General features: G+C 38.2%; 1 protein-coding gene across 3 annotated transcripts in view; it reads left to right on the top strand.

Moving 5' to 3' along the window:
• The window catches only part of ctnna2 (catenin (cadherin-associated protein), alpha 2), a 263,039-nt gene that overhangs the window by 162,982 nt on the left and 81,126 nt on the right, over nt 1–18,931 (top strand). Inside the window, exon 1 of one of the 3 annotated variants that reach the window (XM_067498966.1) lies at nt 9,083–9,101. The exons of the other annotated variants lie outside the window; for them this stretch is intronic. The gene's annotated coding sequence lies outside the window, so the exon portion shown is untranslated. Of the gene's footprint in view, nt 1–9,082; nt 9,102–18,931 lie in introns of those variants that run through there. 3 annotated transcript variants of the gene reach the window in all.

Genomic DNA, 18,931 nt, shown 5'->3' with positions numbered 1-18,931 from the left:
ATTGGGCCATATAATGTCTGTGTCCTTGTAGACGTTTTGAGAAAGCAGTTGTCAGATTCCAGAGTTGGAAAATAACATTCATCCAATAATGAAACAAGTGCAATACGTTAGTCCCATTAGAATTATTTGCATAATCAAGAGATTTAACATATATGCAGAAAATTAAAAACGCAAAGAAATAATATTAAACGAATTCTCTTTCTATAATAAAACCATTACCATATAAAATATGAACATAATACTTCCAGCAATGATGATTTACTTTACTCATCGTCATGTATGTTTTATGATTTCAGATTTGGATTTGTGTAAAGAATCAGTGTCAATCAGTATTTATTGTTTAGTTTTGGCAAACAATAAAGGCTAGAGTATAATGAGTGAAGACCGAGTGTATGACATTATGTATCTAATCCAATTGTTCTATAGCCAGGCATCCTATGTCACTGTCAATTATAGCTAGGCTATCCATTGTGAATCAGATTCAGAGCCCAACACACAATATTACCGTAAAGCTCCAATGTAAATATTCTTCTCTGAAACCCTCCTCTTTCCTTAATTTGCACTTTTCTGGAATCAGTCCTAGCCTTCTTCGCCTAATAATTTTTAAAGTCTATGAGTTGTGACGTTGCCTTAATTTGTTTGTATCAGCCGAATCTCTAACCTTCCAAATGAATAGTATTTTGTAGAGATAGATGCCATTACATTCATCAAGCTGTGTTGTTGGAGGTCGAACAACAAATGATTGCTCTCTCTCTATATATATATTATAAAGCATCAGCTGCTGGTAGATAAAGCAGTTACTCAAGACTGTAAGAACAGACATACAAACCTGTGGACTATTTGGATTGACTACAATAAAGCCTACAACTCAATGCCTCACACATTGATCCCAGAATGCTTGGAACTGTACAACAGCAACAGCAATCTTAGAACTTCAGAACTCAGTCGGGCTGAGGAAACAAATCCAGATGCCAACTTCAAGCCATTGGCCTTATCACTGTGAAGTGCAGCGTTTACCAAGTAGATGCTCTGTCCCCGCTGCTGTTCTGCATATGGCTGAAAACTCTCAGCCAGATCATCTCGAAGAGAAACAGAGACTACAGAATGGAGCAACAATCAGCCAACTCCTCTACATGGATGACATCGAGCTTTATGCCAGTAGTGAACCAGACACTCACTCACTGATTCACATCACTATGATCCATAGCCAGCACATTGGAATGTCGTGTGGAGTGTGTTAATGCAGTCTATTGGTAACGAGGAGATGGAAGGAAGTCATAAGTGTGGGGATTGTACTACCAGAAGGCAGCATCACAGATGTTGAGAACAGCTACAAGTATCCTGGGATCCCACAGGCAAATGGGAACCATGAAGAGACTACAAGGAAAGCAGCAACTGCCAAATACCCACAGAGAGTAAGGCATGTCTTGAGAAGTCAGTTATATGTTGAGAACATCTGGGCTTTTGCCCCACCCAACACTTTTGCCCCACCAGTCATCAGGATCCCTGCTGGCATAATAAACTGTCAATGCTTAGATAGAGGCCACTGCTATTTAGACAAAGAAGCTCCCAAACGTTTCACTCCAAATTCAGCATCAGAAAGATGGCACCAAGTAATGATGTGCTTACTGAATACCCCAGGCAAAAGAAACCAGAGGAGCAAGAGAAGAAGTAGCATGGAAGGACAAACCCCTGCATTGTATGTGCTACTGGTAAGATTTATCATCTTTTCGCCAGAGCCAAAGCTGAACCGAAAGACAGCACAGAAGCACTAATCTTGGCAGCACAGAAACAGGCTTTAAGGGTAAGATCAGTAGAGACTGATCATACCAGGCAGGACTCCAGGTGCAAAATCCAGCACATAACAGTGGGGTGCAAGATGCTAGCAGGAAGAACATACATGGCACACCATAACCATATGGATAGCATAATGTACCGAAACAGGCTGAGTACAGGCTGGAAAGTCAAAATCCAATTTCATGTTGACTTTGGAACTTTGATTGAGAATGACCAAGCTAAGATCCAATAGGACTTCCAGATACAGACTGACAAACTGGTATTGGGCAACCAACCAGAAACATATATGGCAACATGAGGAAGAAAGAAAGCTTAAGATGTACCAAGAGCTGGAAGAAGAAAAAAGATGTTGAAGGTGAAGGCACGAGTGGTCCCTGTGGTAATCGGAGCCTTGTTTAAACAAAGGGGATTTCTGAAGATTTTAAGCCAGGTAGATACTTGAGGTCGGCACACACTTCACTACCGCATGGCCTATTATGAATGTGAGTTGGCCGTGATGACTGGTCAAACATAGATCCTAGTCTTTGGTACTTACTCTTTCCTTTTTGTACTTTCCCTCTAATTGGTCATAGATGATTACACCATCAGCTAATAATTTGATGCACTATGATGACTTGACAAGTTCACTAGTTCATGTGTTTTTATCAGCACAAGTGAAAATGAACACTTATATGAACACATGTAGCCATATTACAGATTGATGAGAGACAACATTGAGTGTATAATTTTTTTGTATAACCTTTAATACATCTTTTTTTCATAGTTTCAAATTACACTAAGCATTAGGTTTTCAGTTGTGACGTGTCAATTTCACAAAAAAAAATCTTAACATTTTCTTAGATTCTTGTAATATATAAAATATAATATACTTTGCCAGTAAAATGGAAAGGCTGTTTTTTTATTATTAGTTTAAAAATTTCTTGCATTTCATCAAAAATGCATCTATCCATTAGCATTTTGTCTGTGCTGTGACCATTTTCTGAAACGTTTCTTTTCTTTTTTTTTCTAGTGAATATTTGTGTATGATGTCATCATTTTAAAACCTAAATTAATTTCTGTTTGGCCAGTAATGGCTAAACATCTGCTCTTGTGTGTGTGATTACCATTGGTGAGTAACTGATCTGGACACAAGTATATTACGATTAGACAAAGTCAAGTACTATATTCAAAGAATATGTAATTACCATTTCTAAAGGCCAATGCAAAGACCAGTTAATCCTTACTGGTTTCCATTCTGATTAATAGTTAATCTGTTTTGAGAGAGAAAATATTGCTCAGCCCCTTCAATGTGTTTACTGACTTATACGGGACAAGCAGGCGTAGGTCAAATACTGGTGACAATACTGGTCTGGATTTGCAAGTTTTGTTAAAATAATATTGTTGTATAACCCAACATGAAACACTCAAATACATTTTCCAATGCTAAAGCATGATTTTTTTGCCCCTAACGAATTGTGTAATCATATCACTTGATAGTCTTGTTTTTTTTTATAATTAAATGGTTGGATGTTATGATGCATTGTCAGCAGATTGATTTGAGGGATCAAAAAAGACTCAGAATTATCAGCTTTTATGATTACAGGCCCATTATTCAAATCATTTATTGAATCAGAGGATGTCTGACTGTGTCTGCCCAACAAAACAAGGCAGATGATGACTAATTGGCCAACTGCGGTGATAATGTTGATGGGCAGCTGGGAAAACACTGTGGCGAGGGTCAGCAGAGACACTTATACCATAGAGTATGTCAGTGGCATGGTGTGAAGACGGCAAGAGATGAGTCTACATCTGCTGCTGAGTGTGACCCCCAGGAGATGGAGGCTTCTCTCAGTGTGAAGTGCGCTAACGGCTCGATTTTCCTAAAGTAGGGCAAATGTAAGTCTTAACTCTGGGCAAAGGCTCATTTAAGAGTGGCTAAAAATGCCTTTGTACTTATTTCTTTTTTTCATTGGCACTGGCAACTGGGCACAACGTGGAAGAAAGGATGAATATATTATTAGTGGGAGGAATGCATTATGAGTGGCTTGATCTAGGCTGGGCATCGGTAAAATTAGCTCGGATTAGCACCTCTTATCACCTTTAAAAGCAGCAACAGGAAGAGAAATAGTTCATCTTAATTTATGATCTGAATTTACAATATAATAAAAAAAATACACCAATTATGAATATACTTTTTTTTTTGGTCCAGTAAATAGAAAATATATTATAAAATATAGTTTTCATATTTCAAAATAAACATATACACTGTTCCAGAAGTTCATGCTTTAATGCTTAGCTCTGACCGGGCCTATCAGCGTCTGGAAGCCAATATGCTACAGGTTGTTGTTATCAGCTAAATCATGAAAATTTGGGTTTCTGTAGAACTCATGAAAAAGTGAGTTTCATGAGTTTCATGAGTTCTGTAAACTCATGAAAAAAACTCATCATGAAAATTGGGGTTTCTGTAGAACTCAGGGTCACAGGATTAGAGTCTTATGGATGATTTTGTTGTCAGTATTTCTATTTTTGTGCATAAACTAATCAGCCATTGATTAAAGAAAAGCTGCAGCAAATGGAAACATATAATAAGAAGTGGTCTGAGTAGAATTTAACAGACACATCTGCCCCCACACTGATGCAAACACATTCATTCGGTGCTTGGGGAAAAAAAGCAGAGATGCAAGAGAAAAAAAATAGAATTGCACCTGATGGCATGGGGCTGGCATTGTGCCAGCAGGAAAGTCGAGCCCAGAGACTTACCACTGAGTTTTTCAGTTTTTGTGTTAATTTTCTATTCTCTTCTTTGGTATGTTAGATGGCATAATCCCATTATATGAAGATGAATCAAGGAAATGTATTCAAAGATAAATTGAGATAGCCGTGGGCATTTCTAATTTTTACCACAGCCTTAGCTCAGATATTTATCTTGAAGACAGTACCCGAAGAAAGTTTCTGTTAGTTCGCGTTCTGGATTACATAAACATCATACACCTCTTTCCTTATTCTTGCAATTTTAAAGGAGCTAAAACTAACTGCCACTTGGGTAAACAAAACAGGAAAATCAATACCATTATGATGTTCAGTGGAGCATTTGACTGCGGGACATAGCTGTAGCAAAGGTTTACACTTCTGTTTGTGTAGGTCTATGTGCTCTGCTTACTGTATGTACTCTGCTGTATGTCTGATAAACTGGAGTTCATCAGTATTTAAAACATGTTGACTCGATCTAACTATATTAAGCTTTTGATACTGCATCTAATCAATGTGAGTAGAAAGCTAGTCCCTTACATTTCTACAGCAATTTCCTTGCCCTTAGCCATTTAGCTGTATGTTCCACACCCCATCATTAACCAAGAAAGCACATAAGGACACCGATACAGTCTAACACAAGTATTTATGGCAATATCTGTGAGATGACATGTAATTCTAATTATCTAGTTTGCATCCTGTGTCTAGCTGTTCACCATCCTAATCACTGGTTTAATCAAATTAAATGTAAGATCTTTTTCTGCTATACATTTTTCTCAATGCTTAGACATCTAATGCATATGATCACAGAAAGCTAACTATCTGAAGGAGATGCTTCATCACTAATTGAAGCAGCTCCTCCTGGTTACTAACACTTTAATCAGCCCAGGCCATTGGGCCGCGAGGGAGGCCTAGCATTCATTTTCAAGTAGAAGCCTAATTGCTCTTCAGTTTCCTTTGATAGTTATTCTTCTTTTGAACACTTCAGCCGCTACAGGTAAACCCCATATACTCTCTTATTTTATATACCACCTAAACCAAATCCATTGATTTGGAAGGGACTCTTAGACCTTTATTTATTATAATACTACTGTATGAGAGGACTCACTTTGGTCCTTTAATATCCATGTATGCTGTCCCTCTAATATCTTAGCGATCGAATTCCTGAACATTCCTTAACAACCAAATGAAGAGATTCATTTGGTTTTACAAAATTTCAAAGATCAATGGCTTTCGGCTTGTCCCTTCAGAGGTCGCCACGTGGATTTAGCATAAGTTTCCATCCCAACTCAATGCTCTAGCGCTGAGCCCCCAGGCCCACTTGGGTTTACACAATGTGCCACTCATTGTGTTATATTATAGAAGCCCTAGCTTTAGAGTTTCTGTATGTTGTCTGTCAGATTTTGTGGCGTGATTAATGCCACTAGCACCCAAAAATGTTCATCACTAGAGTTAGCTGGTAACTTCAACGGTACTTGTATTTTACACAATTGCTTCTCTGACAAACGAGATATAAACCAAATCCCCTGCTCGAAATTCCATTCATTGCTATTTGAATCTGACATCTGACATAGCTTTGATCCTCAAGTCAAGATGACTGTATAGCCTTTCTCCCTTCAGTTAAGAAATGTCACCAGAATTAAGTCATTTTTATCATTTACTGACCTGGAAAAAGTCATACATGCTTTTGTCTCTTCAGGTTCATAATACTGTAACTCGAGCTACTATTTAATGAGGGAAGATCTCATTCTTATCTGCAGGCAGTTCAAAATGCATAAGTGAGGGTTTTAGCCTCAAGGAAATATGTGCACATCACCTCTATCTTGGTCTTACTTCATTGGCTATATGGTAACATTAGAATTGCTTATAAAATGCTACTTATAATGTTAAAGACAAAACAGGGCCTGGTAACAAGTTCTATTACTGAACTCATCACCTCTTATGAGGTGTTTAAAATCGCAGTTTAAAGTCCTGTGGCAAGAATCTATATTTGTGCCTAAATCAAGGATGGTACAACAGGAAGGGGAAAAAGTGCTTACATAGGCTTCTCTTTTAAAGTTTCCCCACTCTGGAACACCATACTTAAAAAACTTACACTCACCACCTTTGTATCATTATGTTTTGTTGCTGGCATTTTCACGTCAACAATACCCATTATACATATACATTATAGTGTGATGGGTTTTCAGTTATTATTGCTGCAGTAAGTATTTATTATGTGTATTATTTTTAGTATTTGGTGTAGTGTATTTATAGTAATTGTTGACATAAATACAACTACTCAACTATTTCTAAAAGTGCTACACAAATAAACCTTTTATACCTTTGTTATTATTATGATAGCAAGATGGATGGCAAGTTAGATATTTTGCCTATGGGGATATGTATATACTGTTCCTAAAGCAAAGGGCAAAAAACAATTCTGTTATGGAAATGCAAAATGAGTAAAGGAAGAAGTGTGTATCAGGGATGCTAGGAAATAAACTGTGTGCCAATAAATCTGAGAGTGGCTTTTGGAAACAGCATGATCTTAAATTGCCTCTAGTTTTATGTTTCTCTACCAGCACAAAAATAATATCCTGCACTATGTAAATCAAGCAACCACAAAAATAAATAAATAAATAATAATAAAATAACTTTACTGAACACGAAACCTGCTGCAAAATGTTTGCAAAATTTAAATGTGTTTTTATTTCATGTTTTCAGATCTGGACAGCAATGTTTCAAGCAAAAGCTACCTTTCTTTACTGTTGGTTCGATAAAGTGTACACTGAGACACACCCTTACTTTCTCAATTCCATAAAATGTAAGTGGCACAGTGGTTACTGCTGTTTTCATGTAGTATAACAGAACGACTGTACTTCTTTGCACACCATGATATTAAGCAATAATCCTAATACTTTAGGGCAGGTTCTTAAAGTTTTCATGCTGAGCTGTTTGGCATACCTTTGGTCCGCCTTTTGCTCTGTACATGTTGTCCTTGTCTTTCATTGAGTCCATGTTTTGCTCACAGATATGATCCTGACTTTTGTGTCTGTTGTTGCTGCTGCACAATTCTCTGTAAGCACTAAACACAGCAGTGTTCAAACATTGCCGGTGGGTAGCTGCATTTGAGATACTGAAGCCTCCGTCACTAATGTCTTTTAGCCCTATAAAATGTTAGGTTGGGTATAGCTGAACCATTTTGCACTGTCCCCTGTGAGTTACAACTATTTAGGTATGTATTTATATTACAAAGCCACTTTAACTACAGTATATCAGTTTATCACCCAAAACAAAGAGAAAATCAGGCACTGATAGAACAAGGCATAAAGAAATGAAAAGATGTGTGACTAAAGACACTTAAGAGATAGTAGTTAGGGCCATAATAGTGAATATCTAATGTATTCACAGCAGGGGGTGGGGCAAGCCAAACACTTTTTATTACTTTTTATTCTAGCAAAGCAAGTTGTATAGGCATGTGCTTGACCATGACCCCCTACAACAAGCATAATTAACTGCATTTGCACTCTGTCTTTATCATATTCTTCCATGAATGTGAATAGAAGTCCATAATATGTGTGTACCATGACCTAGGCATCCAGAAAAAAAAAACAATCTACAATTCAGGTATACTGTATTTCCTCAGATTTCAAAATCCTAATGGACATTGCAAACCTGCCATAATATGCACTAGCAGTTTTTATGGAATAAAATCAATAGAATCACATCATCAACAAAAAGGAGACATGAGATGTTTAGAGTTTAGAATTGCTTAAATTGTTCTAAGGTTATCATTAATATATTTAACACTGGTAAAAATACATATAGTACAAGAATTACTATTTTTCATTGCTTGTATGTTAGTTTGCTTAGAGGGACACATGCAGCAGTGGAAACGTGTGTGTGCGGGCACGCAAGTGTGTGTGTGTGATAAAGATAATTAATATGGATGTAAATAGCCTCCAGCTATGTCAAATATGAGGTATTCCCTATTGTAACAGGGAGAGAGAGATAAAGTGGTTTTGCCATGTCACAGCACAGTACTGGGCATGCCTTTGTATTTCAACAAGATCAAAATTCTTCACCTGCCACAATGGCTGGTAAAAATTCACAACTGCATGTCACAGCTGTGTTCTTGACCTACTTTTGATGGGTTGGTGTGTGGGGGTTTTCCATACACAGTATTTAGTGCAATTGCATATTTTAATAGTTTAACTTTGTTTCTTTATGCATTGGTGTTCTAGCTCTCATGGTTTTGGCTTCAGATGCTACATCAAACAGTGCCTGTGACTAGGCTCTGTCTGCCAAAAGAACTTTGTTCTGCTGTCAGATGACGCAGAAGTCCCACTGAAAGACACCAAACCCATTTTCAAAACCAGCTCTTTGGAGCAGCATGCCCCCACTTTTGTAGCTCTGACAACTCTGGCCTATTGCCTCATCCAGAGCCAAACAAGCCTCTACATCCTTCATGTGTCCACTACCATCTCTCATGTTGGGATGAAGCAGAGCAGAATACAGCAAACAGAGGAGCCTCTGATGCAAAAGGCTGAAACACTTGGAAATGTAGACAGAAAATTACTTCTGCCTACTGCAAGGTAAGGCAAGAACAGTAGTCTTAAACTCTGAATAAAATGCCATTAGAGAGCAGTATTGCAAGGGACAGCTGAACCTTGTAATACAAGGATAGTCTTTGTGTTCCACATTTGAAGCATTAAGTCTTACATCTTGATCCTTGAATTGAAATTAGTTTAATTCTGTTGTAGACTATTAAAAACTTTTAGTAATGCTCATGCAGAAAATCATTAAGCTTTATTTTGAAGGTTAGCTCTCTTCTTTATTTTTGGCACAGGTTTACGTTGCTCTTTCAATCAGTTACAGCATAATGCATAAAAACAACCCTCTGATTTTTATTACCTTCTCTTAATACTGTTTATATTGACCAGGAATATTCTTGAAATAAATGGTTAAGAACAAAGTAGTGGTGTGGAGGCTGATGCCCAGAACCTCCTCAGGCCTCATTTCATGTGTCACATGTGGTACACAGGAGCTCTCTTTGTCCTTTCCTGTTCTTTTATCACCTTGATAGTAATTAGTTGCACAATGTCTGAAAAACAGGTTGACACTGAAATTTATCACATACACTGCTGGGGGTGACACAGGTCTCCCTAAATATGTCTCTTGACTTTGAAGAGAAACTAATGACACGTTCATCATTTCACACTTCAAACTGACCCGAAAATAAACACAAAAAATAGATCCCAGCAAATTAATTGAAAAGTAAATGCAGGACAAATTTCAGATATACAATATGCCAACTCAGTGCTTCAACAAAATAAATTAAAATAGTAAAAGGCAACTAGTTAATAATATTTCAAAATATATAGTTGTCAGATATGTTCACAATTGCATCTATGCAACAATGCTTTCATGCAACATCAATCCAATTATCCATGCATTTTCTACCACTTAACCAAAGTCGGGTGGCAGATGCAGCAGGCTCAGTAAGGGTACCCAGATATCCCTCTCCACAGCTACGCTCTCTAGCTCCTCCTGGGGGATACTGAGGAGCCCCTATGCCAGATGATCTCTCGTGTGTTCTGAGTCTACCCCAGGGTCAACTCCCAGTTGGATATGGCCAGAAAGCCTTTAATGGGAGGGCATCCTCTCTGTCTGACAAGATGGCAAAACTATGTCAACTCCTGCTCCTTTTGAAATGAAGGAGCAGCAGCTTTAAAGCTGAACCTGGCCCCTCTATGAAGGGAGCTCGTTTCAGCCCCTTGTATTCACAGTCTTACGCAGAGCTTATGACCATAGGTATAATGTCAATACATAACTGCTGATGCTATTTACCCTCACTTGTGAACAATATCCCAAGATACTTAAATTCCTTCCTTTGAGACAAAGGCTTCCTCCCAACTTAGAGAGAGAAATTATTTCATACACTACATACAAAATGAAACAAGCCACTGATTACTTCACCTTGTCACTCCTTTTACGAAATGGCAGCTGTCATGCAGTAATGAAGTTTGAACTATCACTACTATGCCAAGGCTGCACAGGCAGCTTGAATCCTTGGACTTATTCATTTAAAAAGCAGCTCACAAAGTATGAGTCCTAGATTGTACTTAGCAACGACCTCTTGACTAATAACTGATGTAAAATCAAAAACTCTTGAAAAGCCCTGGTAGCTGAATGGCTACAGCCCATGGCTTAGGACCTTTTGTTACACAACTGTTTTTCTCTCCCCATGTTTCCTGTTTGTCTTCATTGATAATTCATTAAGCTTTTAGTGGATATATTGTTTACCTTTAGCTTTTACGCCAGTCCCTTTTTCATATTAATGTGGTAGAGACCTGATAATGAACAGTTGTGGGATATTGTCTTCCAGGTGCAGTGCACTTGCATAGATTTTTCTATTTTTGACCAGGATACCTGTTAGAAACCCACAAAGGCAGGGAATTCTTGCCACTGGTTTCTTGAGCGTTTCAAAAATGCATCAAAGCATTCCTTAAAAACAATGAAAGCAGGAAATCTCTGGATATAATGGATTGAAGACAACACGGTGCCAGTTGTTTTACATGTATTTTATCTTCACTTAATTTTATTGGTGCAATGAAATTGGGTTTTGGAGTTTATGTCCCTTTGCAATTCCCTCAGGTAATTTAACGGCTAGGCTAGCGTATCATAGTTGTAGGCAACTGCTGTTTGTTTACATATGAAGCAAATGACACCTGTGCTATTTTTATGCAATGCCTACTGTATGTTTAAACAGCAAGTAGAAATGACATAAAGAAATAGAGTAGTAGAGTAAAATAAAAGTGGTGACCACATTGTCATTCTACTGTTTTGGCCCTGGCAATATATCAAGTTAATAAGAATCACTTCATTTTGAAAATGTCTTTTCTGAAAGCTGATAGGTCATTAGGTGTACAAAAAGGTTATTGTTTCAGGCTAAAACTAGCTGTAGGTTTAAACCGGTTAAATTATTGAAACTCCCACAGTCTGTAATCTGTATAGTTTACCTGGAGTATACAGAATTGTTACCTGCCACAGTTTGTGCTGTAGCCGTGACAGCAGGTATTTGGCTGATGCTGACTTCTTATACTGGAGTCAGCATTCACATCAATGAGAGGAACGGACAGAGATATAACTGTACATACTGACTCGCAGTCTTGGTTTGTGTTTGTTGATGAGGCTTATCTTTTTTATGGGAGTTGAAGTCAAGGCAGTCAAAGGAGCAGTGTGTGGATTCCGCTTCATTCAGTCTCCCTCCACTTGCTGGATAGCTAACATTAACTAACCGACAGTCCGCGTATATTAGACTAGAGCCTTTTGAATTTGACTAGATTCTCTATGTGTGCTGAAACAAATTATTAATGTGGATGTCCATGCTTTCTACTGGCATGGGATGATCTTTATTCTTTCGATATTTAACTATTCTACTGTAAATCAACCAGCTTTTACAAGTCAAGTATATATTAGTTACACTGATTTTGTTATATGTAATACTGATCATATTAGTTAGCATACTGTTAACCTACATAATGATACAAATGGACATCAGCAGAAATCTTGTCACATGTCAACAGCTGTCCATTCTGATGGTAAGCTTCAAAGAGATCAGCAGTTAATGTTACACATTTTGAATCTGAGTTCACATTTTTTTGATTTATTTCTGCCTCAAACATTAGATAACCATGTGCTGCCAATATAAAGTTGGCTGCATACTGTAATGCTGCAGCTTGACATAAAATGCCAACTGTAAGCCTCACCCATTATGGCAAATGTAATGTTACCATCACATGAAAGTTACCACCTTGTGTGGCTAAATAACAACCCAGATATGTCATTAACAGAAATGAACCTATGTGAGTTACCCTATACCCTATAGCTACCCTTCCTTAGGTTGATCCGTATAATGAAATACTGTATGCACTGCAGGTACAGGAAACTAGATCCCACAGGGTGCATACAGCTGTGCAAGCTGACATTATTTGATGACACATCCCTACTCAGTCCTACTCACTCGAAATATAAAAAAAAACACAATTTTATGACGTGATAAGGCTCCTGGATTCAAAACTGCACCCTTGATTAAAACACAGAGTGCTGTCACTGGCAGCAGACAATGGCAGCTAAATCCTCTAACAAGAGAAAGAAGTCTCAGCTTCACTTTCTTTCTGCTGCTTTTGTGCTGCTGCTGCTGCTGCTGTGTGTGTGTGTGTGTGTGTGTGTGTGTGTGTGTGTGGTGCTCAGTGTCTCATTGCTTAAAATGTTTTGCATGATTTACTTTCTCCACCCCAGTAATTTCAAACCTAGAAATCTAGAACACGGGCGAATTAACCTTTTGTTTATGAAGCCATGGACTTGTTGAAAAATAGCTAAACTCTGGGATTGTGGGTGGTTGTTCCGTTAAAATTATATGTAGATAAAAACCATCAGTTCAAAAAATTATTTTAATCTGCAGCCACTGTATGCCTATATGCTGGCCTTCACGAATTACCAAAATCAGCACTGTGCATAATCTGTAATTTGTTTGCATATCAGGCTGCTGTTATGGACAAATTTGTATTTTCAGCCCCAACAACTTATATTACACTGTGAAATGAGAATTGCATTCTTTAGGGGCTGCAAACAGAATTCTTTAAAATAATTTCTGACCTCAGTGACTTACCACTTTAGATACTAACATTATTCTTGTTAAGAATATGAACTAGGTATTGAAATTATCCATCATGTTATTCTTCCAGCAGCTACTGTCTGGAGTGGCTGCCCACCTGCACCAGAGTCTTGTCTACCAGATGGGTCATGCATAATTAAGATGGTAAACCACAGCAGAGATCTGACCCTGTCACAGCAGTGAAAATAAGGCTGGCCAGCCCAGGGTTACACTTCACCCCCCTTGTGGTGCCCAAAAGTTTCTGTTATGCTGCTCTCTAAGTATTATTGCTAAGCAGAGCACACAATGTTGCAGACATGGCTAAAGTTTTCTAATGTCACGCAAAAAAATACCATTGTGACATACATTTAGTTTGAGTAAATATAGTTATATCCATTTCACACTCATTGGTTCTCACTTTCATAGAAAGCAGTTTTACTAGCTTTTGTGATGTTGACTATACTTTCAAAGATTTTCATTTAGGAGATGTACACAGTGATGTGCAATATATTTCAGTCAAAGTTAACACCCTAAGTTGCCACTTGGACCATGACTCCTGCTCCATATAGTTTCAATCCATCAATTCAATTCATCTATTGTGAATGTGTGTGAGTGTATAGCACTATAAGCCTTTATGCCATTTGCTCTGTGTCTTGAAATATAATATTCAACCAGTTTTGTATTGAAATTCAAACATTGAGATGCATACTCAATATGGAGGCATTTGAAAGGTCTTTGTCAAGCAGAAGTGTTAATTGCTCACCTCAGCCTTCATTTAGGCCATGTTTACGACAAATCTCAAGATATTTGGACATTTTTCGTTGTCATGTAATGTGTGGAAATTTTGCTGCGTGTTCTTTTTTCCACAGCTGAATCTATTCTTCAGTCTGTGATCAAATCAGTGCTCATTTAGATGTTCTATGACATTTTAATAAATCATATGTGGAGAGGTTTGCATGTGTTTCCAAGTGCTTGAATCTGTGCTCTTGATGAGTGAGTGACTGTAATTTCCTGAAAATACTGGCTGGACTTAAGCAGCTGTGACTACTGTAGAAATACATGTTATAAGTCAGCTTAAGGAAGAGAATAGATGTCCTCTGAAAAGACGTCAATCCCGAAACACCCACCATGACAGTAAGTCCTATACCCTGATCCATCCGCATGCAGTGCACTTACATCATGTCCAGATATTCTGTGGCTTTACTGTTCCTTCCCCTCGCAACTAATAGCAGTAACAACTATGTTAGTGGCTCGCACTACTGCGTGGCTGGACTGACAAAGCCCACATGAAAGCATAGTAGGAGACATAATCATTTCACCAGTTCAGCCAGCTCCAGCAGTCTTTGAAGTTGTTGCTCTGTGGATCATTACAGCAAGGGAACACACTGCTGTCTGGCTGTGTACAGTATATCTGTGTTGTTTGTGTTCACAGCCGCTGTCTCTAAGGTGGGCTCAGCCACAATAGGCAGTAGGTACATTACAATCATCATGCTATCATTAGCATGTTTCATTTGATCCAATTGCTGTCTCTGTTTTCTGTCAGACATGAGGCCATTTTCTCCTTTTCCCTCAGCATCCTAATCCCTGATTAGTGCTACCTACACAGCAACCCACCAAGAAGAGCAGCTTGAGTCACGATTATCCTGGTATACTAAAGCACACATTATCTATAGCTTATGATATCCCTGACAACCACCACCTTAACACTGATGGGAAATAGCTTGTAGCTCTGGAGAACCCATATGTTGTTCACGTTTTGAATATATCGTTTTTTTCTATGCAGTGGACTATTTGAAGTCACTGTCTGTCAGTGTCGAGGCACCATAGAAAAGATGGAATCGGACCAAAATGCATCAGTGTCTAAAAAAACGTGTTTTCTTGTGACTCATGTCAGGTTTGTGGAACTACCTCGCTGACTTGTAATCCTCTGCTCTACACAGTATAGTTAAGAGGTCACACCGAGTGTAGTGGTTTTGACAGTCGCGAGCAATGAGTGGAAAGAGACCATCAGGCAAGCAGGGATGGCGTCTGAGGCAAGTGTGAAGGTGGATAATGTCTAGACACATCAAGTCAGTCTCACTGTACATCACACTGTAAATTTAAAAGTCAAGGTAATGAAGGAGGCCGAGTTTGACTTTTTCTTGTACCACACCATCCTGCTGTAGTAGCATTTTTGTAGGTTAGTGTGATACAGAGGGGTCTGTGCAGACACACAGTGGCCAGCCTTTTAACAGCACAAATTGTGACATTGATCAAGAGGTATAGCATGAACCTATATTTAATAAAAAAAATAAATAAATAAAAAAAATAGATTTCAACTTCACCAACACTGTCTGCTTGTGCCCATTATCTGCTGCACATAAATCCCCTCATTTGTAATATGTTAGTGTTTGGTCTGATCCACTACGCAGGCATTGAAAATGATGCAATGCAGGAAAAAAAAGATGATGAAATGGGATTATGTGTTTCTGAGAACAGATTTATGATTTGGATTAACCTAGTCCCTGTTTTGGTAATTCTAGCAGAACCGTTGACTTACTGTAGCCTCACTCTGTCCTGAAACAGCACCAGGTACCCACAGACAGCCACATCACGTTTGTGTATGCATGTATAGGCAAGTGTGTGTGAGATAAATTTGCTTTTTTCAGCTCTGTGGTGAAACAAAAGTACATCAATGATACTCAAACCTTCTTCTCACCCCATTGACTCGCTTTTTTTCTCTTTACCACAGCTCTGCTCGCATAGATATCACACCACTCTCTTATTTTCTCACCCTCTCTAACCTATTCTCAGTTGCCTCTCTCCCTCGCTTCTCTTCTCTTCTGCTGCCCTTCCTTCAGTCCCTCCCTCGCAAACTACTTGCTATTCAGTTCAGGCAGGCTGCAGGCAGCATTGCTCTAGCTCCCCATACTGCTGCTGCAGGACTAGACTTTTTTATCCCCTGCTCTCTCTCTTTCTGTCTGATAACCAGACATTTCCCTTCACTTCTTTTGTTATTCTACTGAAACTATGCACCTAAAACCTTGGCTTCCAGCCCAACACACCTAAAATTGAACTCTCCCTGTTCTCTTCATGCATCTGTTTGTAAACCCCTGCATCATTGAGTGATGTCCCGCTGCATAGAACTGTCATGTATTTATTTCAAGAACACATGAACTATAAAAGGAACGTAAACCAGTTGGATCCTATTTACCAAGAAACAGTTTTTCTTTGAGACGTTAAACAGTTCATGACTAGCTTTTTCAAACCATTTTAACCCTTACTGTATAAGGACTTGCTCTGCACCTTACGTGGCCTTACTCAAGTACGGCCAACTTTTCTAAACACCTTCCAGGAATCCAGGATTTCTGCAGTTTGGGTAGAGTTTCTAGGGAGGCTTTGTGTATTTTATGAACTTCTAAGTCTTCAAACACCGTTGTTCCAGAGCGATTTCACCAAGTTTCTTTTTGTGCTAACCTAGTCACTGACATACTCAGTGAGTATCAGGCTGTTCTGGGATTTCTTCCTGTCCTATAAAAACCCAAATGGGAAGGTTAATCATTTGCAGCCTCCTAATGTTGTTGTACTGTTGTCTGTAACCTCCCTTACACTGAAGGTCTGAATTTTCCAGAACTAGCATCTTAGTTTAGACAGTTTTATTTTTAATTAGTACATTAATTGACTTAAAAATTATCAACTTATTTTGTCTTACACTATGTTCATTTTGTCGAACACAATATTCATTGGTGACCTATTTGCCATGATAAAAATGAGACTAAAACTAAGTCAAAAAGTAACCCCATAACTTGTATGACTGAAAAATGAATAAAAATTTTCAGGGTTTTAAAGTCTATTCAGGTAATTCACTGGCCTGCGTGTATTCAGGGGAAAAAAACTGTACCTCCTGATGAGTTAAATGGTTTCCTTTGCCACTCAAAATCATTCAAATGTTTCAAAGCTGATCATAACCTGTGGTGTTGCTGTTAATGAGAAGCATCATAGCATCATACATTTAACATTTTGTCATTTAATGTTAAGATCCAGTCTACTGAGATTGGCTGTTAGGATTGAATTACACAAGTAGATGTCAAACTACAACTGTTATCAACAGTTTTCTAGTACATATAAACTATGTACTAGAAAACTGTATTCAGCTACCAGACATTTGCTAAAATGCAAGAGAGTTTGACCCCACGGTACAGTAAGTGCTGTGGATATAAAAATGTTCCTTTCAATCAAATGTCTTTCGTGTTGCTATCAAAACCATTAGGTTCCAGGATTAGTGTTTGAATTCATTCATCTAAATCTTTAATAGACGAATCATTCACTGCTCTGCAGAGCTGAGGAACATGGACACTGTGTGAACAAATAAGCAGCCTTTTCCACTGTCCCTGCGACAGATGAGAATAGCTATAACCATGGTAACTGAATACAACAAAGATGGCGACATCTGTAGTCATGTTCCTTTGTACTTTTCTGCAGTTTTTGTAGACCAATACTAGTCTCAAAAAAATTAAATTAGACTAAAGCCAATATACTTCATCTTCATTAAACAAAATACCAAAACAGGTGCCACATTTAACGCTGATCTAACAAGTGAGTGAAAATAAAGCCATGCAACCAAATGTCTTTTGCTTTACAACACATCTCTCCCTGGTTGCTTTTTTGTGTCAATATCTTCCACTGCTTCTGACTCTGCAGATTTCTGTGGTGCTTCCTCTCTTTGCTCTTACTGTTTCCTTTCCTTTATATCCATTACGGTTTATGTTTGTGCTAGATGAATTTATCAGAGTTATATAAAAAAGCTTTCCTCTTTAGTAATTGTGAAAAGCCAATGGTACATTCCAAAGACCCATTGGGTAATTTAAATTTTCCCCAATCCTTAGTCAAAATTTAAAGGTATACACTATGGAGGGCTGTTCATATAACCTTTATAATTAGCAGTTAGATGCCCCTTTGCCAGTAATGTTGCCTGTTTGTTCAGTTCGACACTGCTGCGTGTCATATCGCTTACTCTCTCTTCACATATTTTCATTAATCTCAAATATTTCTCAGAAGAATCTATAGTATGTATGTATTGAAACGATATTATCAACCCTACGCTAAGTAGAACCAAACTGTATGTGCATATTTATGTATTCTTTAGTCTTTTATTACTAAGAATTATGTTTTGGTGTTGAATAAATCTACCAACTAACCATGTATCCAAGCACACAGTGTTGATCTATAATTCTCTGTTTACCCCTAACTAAACAAACTGCTCATTTCGTACTTACGATGTTCTTGATAATAAGCCAGATGCTTCTTCTTATCCACAGCCTGCTTGACCACAGATGCTAATAGCTAGTGACAGGCCCACAGTCTAAACATGAGCCGGTGTAATGAGAGGAGTAAGCAAACGGCATCAGCCATTAAACATAAGAGAGCTTGTGCCAGAAGGCACTCCGGCTCATCTTCAGGCAGTATCGTTCTCAGCTACATTAACTCTAACTGACAGGAAACTGCCACTCTCAAATAGCGAACTGATAACGGAGAAAAGACATGAAACTTGCGTATAAGTCACCTTGAAGCATAGGGAAAGTGTTTCTCTACTCAGAAGTTCTGCATTTCCACAGGAAAAATTTCATAGGTTTAGGAAACACAGAGAAATGTATTTGTGCCACTACAAACTAATAGGTTTTTTCACAGTATGGTCTATGTTTGCTTATTGTAGCATTATTCTCAAAGTTCTAAGTGATAACTTGTGAAACATAAAGGGTAATGAGTTACATTGCATAAATACCAGGA

Source organism: Channa argus, chromosome 3 (assembly GCF_033026475.1).
Source record: "Channa argus isolate prfri chromosome 3, Channa argus male v1.0, whole genome shotgun sequence".
Taxonomy (NCBI): Eukaryota; Metazoa; Chordata; class Actinopteri; order Anabantiformes; family Channidae; genus Channa; species Channa argus.
The sequence above is the reverse complement of the archived record's forward strand: the minus strand, read 5'-3'. Positions and strand labels throughout refer to the sequence as shown.